Source organism: Gastrolobium bilobum, unplaced genomic scaffold, assembly GCF_033153095.1.
Source record: "Gastrolobium bilobum isolate Gb01-03AN ecotype WA unplaced genomic scaffold, APGP_CSIRO_Gbil_v1 utg133413, whole genome shotgun sequence".
NCBI classification, from domain to species: Eukaryota; Viridiplantae; Streptophyta; class Magnoliopsida; order Fabales; family Fabaceae; genus Gastrolobium; species Gastrolobium bilobum.
Genome location: NW_026898216.1, coordinates 1 through 11,059, shown reverse-complemented (window position 1 = coordinate 11,059; position 11,059 = coordinate 1). Strand labels below are relative to the sequence as shown.

Here is an 11,059-nt window from a genome sequence, read left to right as displayed (position 1 = left end):
GCCCTCCTGCTGCTGTTATGTCTCAAATAGCCAGTGTTGTTTGTTATAAGCACCATAGAGCAATAACATTAATCATGACGTAAATTATTTACAAAGTCAATAAGATTAGATCGAATGACATGGTGTTCAATTTTTACTAGTTCACAGCTCAAAATAATCATTTCTGCTTGCTGTCAGCAATGTGCTAAGTGTTAACTTTTCCAATGTAAATAATTAACCAATCGTTAAAATCAGCTCATAACTTAAATGAAGCCTCACCTTGAAGAATCTTAAGAAAAATTTTCTTTCCTACGTTCTAAGTATCCGACCTCCAGATTGATTTTCACCACTGATTTTTTAACAAGCTCTCAGAGCCAGATCATGCTACAAACATAGTTGCAAGAAAAAGTCAGGTAGGTTTTTATTATGTCATTGTACTTGCATTATATGACACGAACAAAAGGACATACTGATATACTTATTAAAAAAATTCTTTACTGAAAAAAATAAATATTATAGTTTAAAAATAAGGTACATATGCTTGTTTAAAAATATACGGGTGGCGGCCAGGGTTTCAAATTGAAATGTGGGGTTAACGACTCTTTCATAGAAATCTGAAAAGACTTCAGAAATCTAATCCTAGAAATAAAAGTAGTTCCCTTCAATAGGAATGGAAAAGCTGTGAAACTGTTAAATCTCTGTAATTGAATCTTTTGTACTGAATGTAATGGATTTATATTGTTTATGTATTTTAATATCTTGCATCAATGGAAATTGAACATGACTGAGAAAAGAACTTCCTTAAGGAAGGAATTTCAGACACTAAACAATAGGAGGAAGGTGAATAGTATGGAAACACTTTCACTGGTAGCTTTAAGAATAAGGGACCACCTTGTTCATCAAAAGTTTTGTTCTGAGTAATTGTTAGGAACGAAATTGTCCATTGGATAAGGTCTTGAGCCTAGATTACAGTTGGTTTAACAGTGGATTAGTGTATCCATTCCTTTCTTTTATCTATTGTTCCGCTTATCATTCCATTTGTGTCGTTCCCTGTTAATGCTCAATTTATTTTCTGCATCTATTGTTTTTGTTTCACCACACACAACAAATATTGTAACATCCCGTAAAAATTAGGAACGTATATAAACTTCCTTTAGTGATGTTAATACATGTTTTGAACTCGAAATATATATATGTTCAGGGTGGAATTAATTCGAGTTAGGAAAATTAAATTTTGCGCATGCATGCTATTAGGAATAAGTAGGAATATTTTCTGAATTTGAATGTTAGTTATAAGTATATGATTAATTTTAATTCAATGAATAAACCCCCTTAGTTAATAATTAGAGGGTACATAAAATGATAAGGCATGGGTTAGTTCCTAAGATAGGAGAGCCTTTGGACAAATATTTTTGGACCCAATTCTTGTGATGGCCGACGGCCCAAGTGCCCTAAGTGGGGCTTATGTGCAGCCATAAACTCTTACCTAATCCTCACCTTATCCTAAGCATCTTACAAGGCTGTCCATGATTGGTCTAGAACCAACACATGGCAAAATTCAGCCATCTTGCATCCCCTTGTTCCATGCGCTAGAATGGGAAGAAAGCAAACTGATTGCTTGTGGCCTTTGTCAATCTCAACCAGCCTTTTTAAAACATGCAACCAATGAGAGAGGTGTGGTCAGTTTGCATGTAATTCTATTGGGCAGAAATCCCACACTCCTCTTACACTCTCTTGTGCGCATAGGAGGTGCTAAATAGGATAAGTTGCTGGTCATTTTCCTTCAGAAACACAATACACAAACTCCTATTCCCCTCATCCTCTCTACACCGCCAGCCCCATTCAAGGAAGAGAACAAAGATATAAAATTTCATCTCATCCTCACCTTCATCACTAAAACCGTGAACCTCCTAGAAGGGCAACCAAGGTTTCTAAACACATTCTTCTCTTCCTACCTTGTTCGGCCGTGCACTAGTATTCAAGGAGGTAAAGTATTTCCTCTATTTCCCTGCTCACTCGTGTTCCTCTTCGGTTTTACAAGGGTTTCTTCCCTTTGCATGCAGCTGAAGACTCGAAGGAGTGTGAGGTTACTTGTTCAACCTTTGGTGACTGTTCTCTAGTCGATTAGTGAAGCCTTGGGGTGCATGCAGTTAGGTGGAAATCTGAAATCAACTCTTCCTCTCAATCTCGTTGTTCGGCTTTAGAGGTATTCTAGGAGAACTTGGTTATCATCTCTTTTCTTTCCATTCTGCCTTGTTGGAGAACCTCATGATCGCTGGGTACATGCAAACCATGATCGAGTTTGAGCTTAGAAAAATAGCTCCTTACCCTTTGTTGGATGGTTCCCTTGGACTAGGAAAATTATTAAAAATTTGTATGTGCTAAGAACTTTATGGACAGCATGTTGAAGCCCTTTATTGTCCCCTATGTTATGTAGAAAATGTTATAAATGAACAATTTTAGGCCCCTAGTAATGGGTAGAAAACCGATTCTGTATGTGTTGGAATTCTTCGCTGTTACTCAGTTCGTAAATTAATGTGTAGTCAGAAATTTGTTTAGGGTAAAAAGCATGGTAAAACCGAATTGATATACATGGAAGAACCTAGGATTTTGTTACTGTAACAAGTTAGAAGAATTGGTATGAAGTCAGAAAATTAATTCTTTATGTGAACCATGAAAAAACCGATTATATACATGGGTTAGGGGGCATAGATATTAATTGTAAATTATAGGAATCAAAGTTTGAAATTCTGTTTTGGTTTCTGCTTGCTTAGGTGCGCATCACCCTTAGTGTGTGGGCTGAATTTTGGTGCTGTTTGACTATTACTTGGACACGCAGGAAAGTGTTTGGTGGTGAGACCTTTTGTGACTATTAGCTAGTGTATGGAGTTTTGAACTGTTGCTCACATGTGTCTGGTGAATCGTATTCTGTTAAATATTAATTGTAATCTACCTTGGATTTGACATAATGGAAATTTTGTTTGGAAGTATTTGTTATTCGAGATATTGGTATTAAAAATCCATGTTATATATGGTACACTGGTTCTGACTCTGTCATGCTCATATACATCATTACTTCATCTGTTTTTTTTTTTTTGTGCGTGCGAAACATATCATGGCATACATGCACTATTTTCATGCTGTTTTGTGAACTATGAATATTTAAGAAAAAACACGTGTTTGAGCATGCATCATGTAGGCATCCCTTAGGTACCAGGGAACGGAACCGTGGCATAGTTCGCATAGGTCGCAGTTGGAATTCCCCTCTGATGGGCCAAATGGAATCTCCACTGTGTTAGTTAGTTAGTACGTGCACTGCAGTGCTATGAACGTACATTATTCTGGCGTTATATACGCACTCTGATTATATGTTAGTTCTGTCGGAAGTTTATTGTTGATGCGACTGTTTTGGAATTCTGTATCTAGTCTAATATTGTTGCATTACTGGTTTTGCTATCACACTACTGGGATTTTTCTCACCCCTTTTGGAGCTCAATTTTTATAAAATTGCAGGAGGACGAAAAAGCATTTGATGACTTAGTTATTTTGGATATTTGCTGTTGACTGCGGCTGTTTTGGCATTCCTGCTGTTTGCATGCTATTTTTGTTTGATGTTGGCTGACTACTTAAAATTGATGTTATGTTTCGGAAGATGGATTACTGTTGGAAACCTGTTATGATTCGTTGTGTTGGGGATTTTACTTTCAGCTGGAAACTTATGTAATTCTGATGTTTAATTTGACAAAACACTTTCTGTCTGTTTTACCGTTTTAAATTCTGAATTTTGAAGCTGATTTAGCGAGCACTTTGCGAGTTCTGTTTCTGGGGCTACAGACCTCCGATTGACATATAATTTATATGCACGTAAAGCCTCATATGTCTAGTTTCTGATTATATAAACTTTGTGTCCAAAGTCTGAGAATTCGATTTTATATGATTTTTGCAAGACAGACAGGTTTTCAGAAAAATGACAATTCACCAAGCAATGTATTTTACCAAATTTCCCACTATTTTATTTCTTACAACCAGATTTCAATACAAGAATTTATTTTGTGACGTAACAATGCAGTTTTAGTATTTATTTCAATGACTTTGCGACTCTAATCCGCTTAGCAGACATCTCCCTTGGTGCATACAAGAGAAGGCGTCACAAATATCTATTCCAAAGAATAGTCGTTACTCCTTGAATTAGTAAAGACTTGAGTATATAATGACGCGAGAAATTGTTTAAGTTGATCTTCACCTTTGTCGTAGTGGGAACGCCACTGTGATATCTGGGAACAACTAGCCAGAACAGTTCAATATTGTTAACCCATTATTTTATTCTTTAATATAACTTAAAATTTATATTAACAATACTTTCTCCGTGGGAACAATAATCTGGGCATTAAAATTCTCAATTATTACTTGATGCGTGCACTTGTGCAATTGGTCAACATCTTGGGAACGAATTAAGTTTCCCCTGACTGAGTGCTAAAGGACCAACATTATTGCCCAACTTTTTAGATTACTGTTGGTGCCCTACCCACCCACATGCCAATAGTAGTAGAGAGATGGTGAACTTATTTAAGTTTAAATGGTTTCAAAAATCCTTTTGTTCCAAATGCAGGGTTAACAAAATAAAATATCTGAGAAAGATTATACACAAAACTTTAAAAGAAATACCAGCAACCTTGACATTTTACGGGAAGGAAAAAAAAACTAAGAAAATAAAGAAAACAAAAGAATAAAAAAAAAATTAAGAAGAAAACTCATTTTCACACTGCTTATACATTTTAACCAAGCACAACCGGTGGTCACAAAAAACTACTCTAAATGCCCAAAATGACACCCAACTGAATGGAGGTGTAGATGATCAAGTAGAATTGGTTAAATAGTGGAATGGGAGAAAGAATGGGAAGCAATTTGGAAAACTCTGGATTCAGGACCCTAGGTGAGCATGGAACCTCTACAATTGTTTGACAATTTCTTTACCCGTTACTTCTTTTCCTTTCGTTCTGTAATCTGTAATTGCTTGTTCAGTTTATTTGGAAATTCCAGGCCAAAAACTTTTGTCTTCCGTGTTATGTTATGGTTCTTGATTGTTGGATCTTATCAATTGGTATCAAATCTTCGATCTAGGAGCTTTGTGAGATGGTGGCAATGCGTAATATTGAGAACAGGTTGGAAGTCTTAGAAGAAGGGTTGTGCAAGAGCAATGCTAGGCAAGATGAGGCATTCCAAAGGTTGGAAGTGAGTGAAGCTAGACAAGCTCGAATTCTCTAACGATTGGTTGCCATGACCCAAATGTTAGCTAGAAGAGATGAAAGAGACAAGGAAAGGAGTGAAAGTCGCGAGTCAGAAGCTTCATATGGCGAAACGCGAAGGAGATCTCATCCAGTGATTCAAAACCAGAGGAGGCTGGAAAGCCCTGTGTTCCCTGGCGGTGATGCTTTTGGGTGGTTGAGTAGGGTGGAGCGATATTTCATTGTTAACGGTGTTGCAGAGGACGAGAAGTTGGCAGCAGTAATAGTGGTACTCGAGGGAGAGGCCGTCAACTGGTATCTTTAGTGGGAAGTTAACAACCCAATTGCTACATGGGTTCAATTCAAACGAGAAGTTCTGGGACGATTCCAACCGGAAGCCACTAACAATCCCTGTAGGGCCCTCTATACTCAAACAAATTGGTATAGTGGTTGAACTTAGGGGGAAATTTGAGAAGGTGATTGGGGCTTTACGCTTCGAAGATGAGGAGCTCCTAAAAGGAGCATGGCTTAATGGTGTAAGAAGTAGCATCAGGGAAGAATTGCTTATGAATCTGTCGATCAGCTTATCGGAGATGAAGTTTTCTTTTAAAATTGAAAAGCGCAATTGGGCTTGGGAAGAAGGCGTTGGGCCAACCGGAAAGGGCACTGCAAATTGGAGCAACAAAGGGGCTACAGTCACATGGTTTGGCTCAAGTGTTAATGATGCCAGGAATGGGCCCAATGCAAGTACGGGTCATTTTAACCCACCTCACTGATAAACCCCTAGTTTATCAGGTTTTTCAGCATGAATTTGTATTAATTTGTGTGCTTAATTGAATGAAAAAGAGGTTAATGTCCTGGAAATCCCTCAAGTGTAAGTTCTGAAAGCTTTGTTGAAAATCTACACTCTTTTGTAGGGAAATGAAGCTCAAGGAGCAGCAGAGAGAAGAAGAACATTCTGGAGAAAGGGAGAATGCATAAGTGTTGAGCGCTAAAACGTCCACACAGACCGTTTTAGCGCGCTGCTACAATTTGAAGGCAAAAGTTGCTGGTGCCGAGCGCTAAAACGTCCAGCACAGAATGTTTTAGCGCGCTGCTGCAAACTAAAGACGAAAGTTGCTGGTCTTGGGCGCTAAAACTCCCTGACCAAACGTTTTAGCGCCCTGCTGCTGCAAAAAGACTCTGGTCTCGAATGCTAAAACGTCCAAGCCAAGTGTTTTAGCGTTTGAGTCGGTTGCAAGCAGTTGAGCATTCACCAGACATGGAAGCTAAAACGTTCAACAGCTCACGTTTTAGTGCCCAAGTTAGTTGAAAGCAGTTGGACACCCGTCAAACATGGACGCTAAAACGCCCATATAGAACGTTTTAGCGCCCATGTTAGTTTTCGGTTGTAATTTGTAACACTATAAAAGGCAAGGGCCTTCACATTTCTGAAAAAAAATCCATCACATCTCTCTCTCATATAACAGATCCTCTGATCTGACTTCTCTCTCTTACTTTCAAATTCCTTAGGATTAGTTTTTGTAATAGTTAGTGTTTTATATGTAATTGCACTTGAAGATTGAAGACTTACTATCATGACACTGGAGTTTGATCTTTCTTCTTCCTTTGTTTGTATTTCAATTATGTCTGAGTAGAGTCCTTTGTAGTCTGATTCAATGGAACTCAAGTTTGAATTTATGAATGGTTAATTAGATGTTTTGTTTATCTATTATGTGATTGTATGAAGTTGTCTTGATTAATTCTTCATGTTGACAAATAGTGTAGAACAAACATGTTTACATTGTTTCTCTATTTTTGACAACTTCATCATTAGTGTTCTAGTAGTCAAGACATTGATGCTAGGATTCTGATGTGGTCTTAAGACCTTAGTGATTAATGCATGTATTAAGAAAGGAATCACCAAGACATTGGGGTTTCTGATTAATGTATCTATCAGGGTAGTAAGACATTACATCTTGAGATGATAAGAAAAAGGTTGATCAACATCACATAGTAGATAATTCATAATGAAAATTGGTTCATCCATAAATTCATGCTCGAGGGAAATTGACATCTGACTACTTGTTAAGTTTATATTCACATCTTATTTGTTTATCAATTCTTTAATTTTATGCAATTGATACCATTGGTTGTTGAGATTGAATCTTTTATTTTTTTCAGCACTTTATATTTTTTTGTATGAATTTTTGTTCTCTTGTAATTCTGGTGTATGCGAGGTACTATTGATCAAAACTCTTTGTTGTTTGACCCAGAATTAGAAAGGACAATCAGAAGGAACAGGAGGGCAGCCAGAAGAAGGCAATTACAGGAAAGGGGTGAACCAAGTGGTGAACCAAGTATTACAGAAAGAGATCATGGCAGAATATCATGTGCAACCACCACAGAGGACACTGGGAGATTACATGACTCCTGCTGTCATTCCACCCATTGGAAGTGTGGTTCGACCTACAGTAGAGCCCAATAATTTCGAATTGAAGCCTGCATTAGTACAGTTGGTGTAGAAAGAACAGTTTGCTGGAACAAGTGCAGAGGATCCATACCTGCATATTGAGAACTTTTTGCTGTTAAGTGACACTGTGAAAATCAATGGAGTGACCAGAGATGCCATTCTGTTGAGGCTCTTTACTCATTCACTGAAGGACGATGCCAGGAGATGGCTACAGTCATTACCACAAGGGAGCATTACAACTTGGGATGATCTGCAAACCAAGTTCTTGGCCAGATTCTTTTCAGCATCCAAGAGGGCAAAGTTGAAGGATGAGATCACAGGATTCAAGCAAAAGGAGTCAGAGCCTATCTATGAGGCCTGGGAGAGGTTCAAGACACTCTTGAGGAAATGTCCACAACATGGAATAGAAGTGTGGAATCAAGCAGCAATATTCCTTCAAGGGTTGACAACCAACACCAGAACATTGGTGAATGCCACAGCAGGTGGTTCATTGACAACCAAGACCCCTCAGGAAGCCCTTGACATCTTTGAGTCTCTAGCATCTCAGGAGTTTGACAATGCTCCGGTGAGTGACAGAAGGACAGGAATTATTAAACTTGATGGCTATGATGCTTTATTAGCCAGGAATGACCAGTTGCAGCAAGTTCAGAAACAACAACAACAACTAGATACTCTCACCAAGCAGCTTTCTTCTCAGAAGGTTGCTTCTGTGGACACTAATTCTGTGTGTGCCATTTGTGGGAAAAGCCATGTTACTGATGATTGTGACTATGGAGGGTCTGCTGAACAAGCAAAAGTAAATGGAGTATGTTATGACCACCACAACCAGAGGAACCTTAACAACCAGGGGCGAAATGCCTATGTGTCACCATGGAAGAACAAGAATCAACACCCAGGGTTCAGTTACAGTTCCAACCATCAGTTGAATCCTCCACTACATCCTCCACCACCACATTCATCACAGCAAGGAGATGCTTCTGCATGGGAGAAAGCTTTTGCCCAGTTATCAAAGACTACTCAAGATTACATTCAGGGGTCAAATTCTTTCAGGGAAGAAACTTCTGCTTTCATGCAAGAGACCAAGACTGCATTCAGAAACTAGGAAGCATCTATCCGAAATTTGGAAACACAAATTGGCTAGTTGTCTAGACAGATAGCTGAGAGGCCACAGGGCAAGTTCCCTGGTGATACTATGGTGAATCCAAAGGAGCATTGCAAGTTCATAATAACAAGAAGTGGGCTTGTGCTTCAACCGGTGAACAAGAAAGTGGATGAGAAGAAAGTGGAAGAAAAGAAAAGTGAGGAGGAAGTTGTTGTTGAGGATGTTGTAGTTGAAAATAATGATAAAAAAGAGCAAGTTGAGGAAAAGAAGAAGAGGTAGTGGTTGACAGGAGTTCTTCACCCCAGAAGTTGATGAAGTGGGAGAAGAAGATGGCTGACAAGCAGGACCAGCCAATCAACCTATCTCCATATGCTAAAGTGTCTTACCCTCAACGGTTGAGGCAGGAAATCCAGAAGCAGCACTATGCAAGGTTTCTGGATATTTTCAAGAAGTTACAGATTAACATTCCATTTGCTGAGGCCTTAGAGAATATGCCTCACTATGCCAAATTCATGAAAGATCTTCTGTCTAAGAAGAGGAAATTGAAGGATGGTGAGACAGTGGCCTTAACAGAAGAGTGTAGTGCCCTGATCCAGAAGAAGCTTCCACCAAAATTAAAAGATCCAGGAAGTTTCAGCATCCCTATTGCCATTGGAGATGTGGAAGTAGGGAAGGCACTCTGTGATTTGGGGGCCAGCATTAACTTGATGCCATTGACTGTATGTAGAGCTTTGGGAATCAACACCTTGAAGGATACCAATCTTATTCTGCATCTTGCAGACAGATCCATCAAGAGACCGGAAGGTGTGGTTGAAGATGTTCTAGTTAAGGTGGATAAGTTCATTTTTCCAGTGGACTTTGTGATTCTAGATATGGAGGAAGAAGATACTGAAAGCCCTCTACTTCTAGGGAGGCCATTCTTAGCAACTGCTAGATCCCTGATTGATGTTGAACAAGGGAAGCTAATGCTAAGGGTGAATGAAGAGACAGTTACAATTGATGTGTTTGAAGCCATCAAACATCCTGTTGATGTAGAGGATTGTTTCAGGATAGATATCATACAGGAGGTTGTGGAGGAAATGAAAGGAGAAGAGGACCTGTTGTTAGAGGAAGACAAAAGTAAGGATGAGATGAGTGAGGAATTTTACAGGAGGAACCAGTAGTTGAAGATCTTGAAAAGAAGGTGGATGACAGTCCTAAGGGAGCACCTAAGGTGGAACTGAAAGAACTACCTTCTAATCTGAAGTATGTGTTCCTTGGGGATGATCAAACATACCCAGCCATTATAAATGCATTCTTGTCTGAAGGGGAGGAAGTGAAGTTGGTTGAGGTACTCAAGAAGAACAAGACAGCCATGGGCTGGTCATTTTCAGATCTTAAGGGTATCAACCCTTCCTTCTGCACTCACAAGATATTGATGGAGGAAGAAGTCAAACCAGTAAGGCAACCACAAAGAAGACTTAATCCCACTCTGAAGGAGGTAGTAAGGAAAGAGGTTGTGAAGTTGCTTGATGCTGGGATGATTTATCCTATTTCAGATAGTGCATGGGTGAGTCTAGTTCAGACAATGCCCAAGAAAGGAGGGATGACTGTGGTTAGGAATGAAAACAATGAACTGATCCCTACAAGAACAGTCACTGGCTGGAGGATGTGTGTTGACTACAGGAGACTCAATAAAGCAACCAGGAAGGACCATTTCCCTATTCCATTCCTGGACCAGATGCTGGAAAGATTGGCAGGACATGCTTTCTACTATTTTCTGGATGGATACTCGGGCTACAATCAGATAGCTGTGGCTCTGGAAGATCAGGAGAAGACTGCATAGACTGCATTCACTTGCCCCTATGGAATCTTTGCATACCGGAGGATGCCTTTTGGCATATGCAATGCACCAGCAACTTTTCAAAGGTGCATGCTTTCTATATTCTCTGACATGGTAGAAAGGTGCATTGAGATTTTCATGGATGATTTTTCTGTGTCTGGTCCTACTTTTGATGCATGTTTAGAAAACTTGGACAATGTTTTGAAAAGATGCCAAGATTGCAATCTTGTGCTAAATTGGGAGAAATGTCACTTCATGGTGACAGAGAGGATTCTTTTGGGACACAAAGTGTCCAACAGAGGGATTTATGTAGATAAGGCCAAGATCTCTATTATTGAGAAACTACCCCCTCCCATAAATGTTAAAGGTGTGAGGAGTTTTCTAGGACATGCTGGTTTTTACCGTCGTTTTATTAAAGATTTTTCAAAAATTGCAAAATCATTGTTCAAGCTGTTAGGAAAAGATCAAGAATTTCTGTT

At 39.1% G+C, this 11,059-nt stretch overlaps 1 non-coding gene across 1 annotated transcript; it reads right to left on the bottom strand.

The window, feature by feature from the left end:
• Window positions 1-7,954: 7,954 nt before the first annotated feature.
• On the bottom strand, window positions 7,955-8,061 carry LOC133313922 (small nucleolar RNA R71). The gene has a single exon (XR_009751876.1). It is a non-coding gene; the product is annotated as a small nucleolar RNA R71 (small nucleolar RNA).
• Between the last annotated feature and the right edge of the window lie 2,998 nt (window positions 8,062-11,059).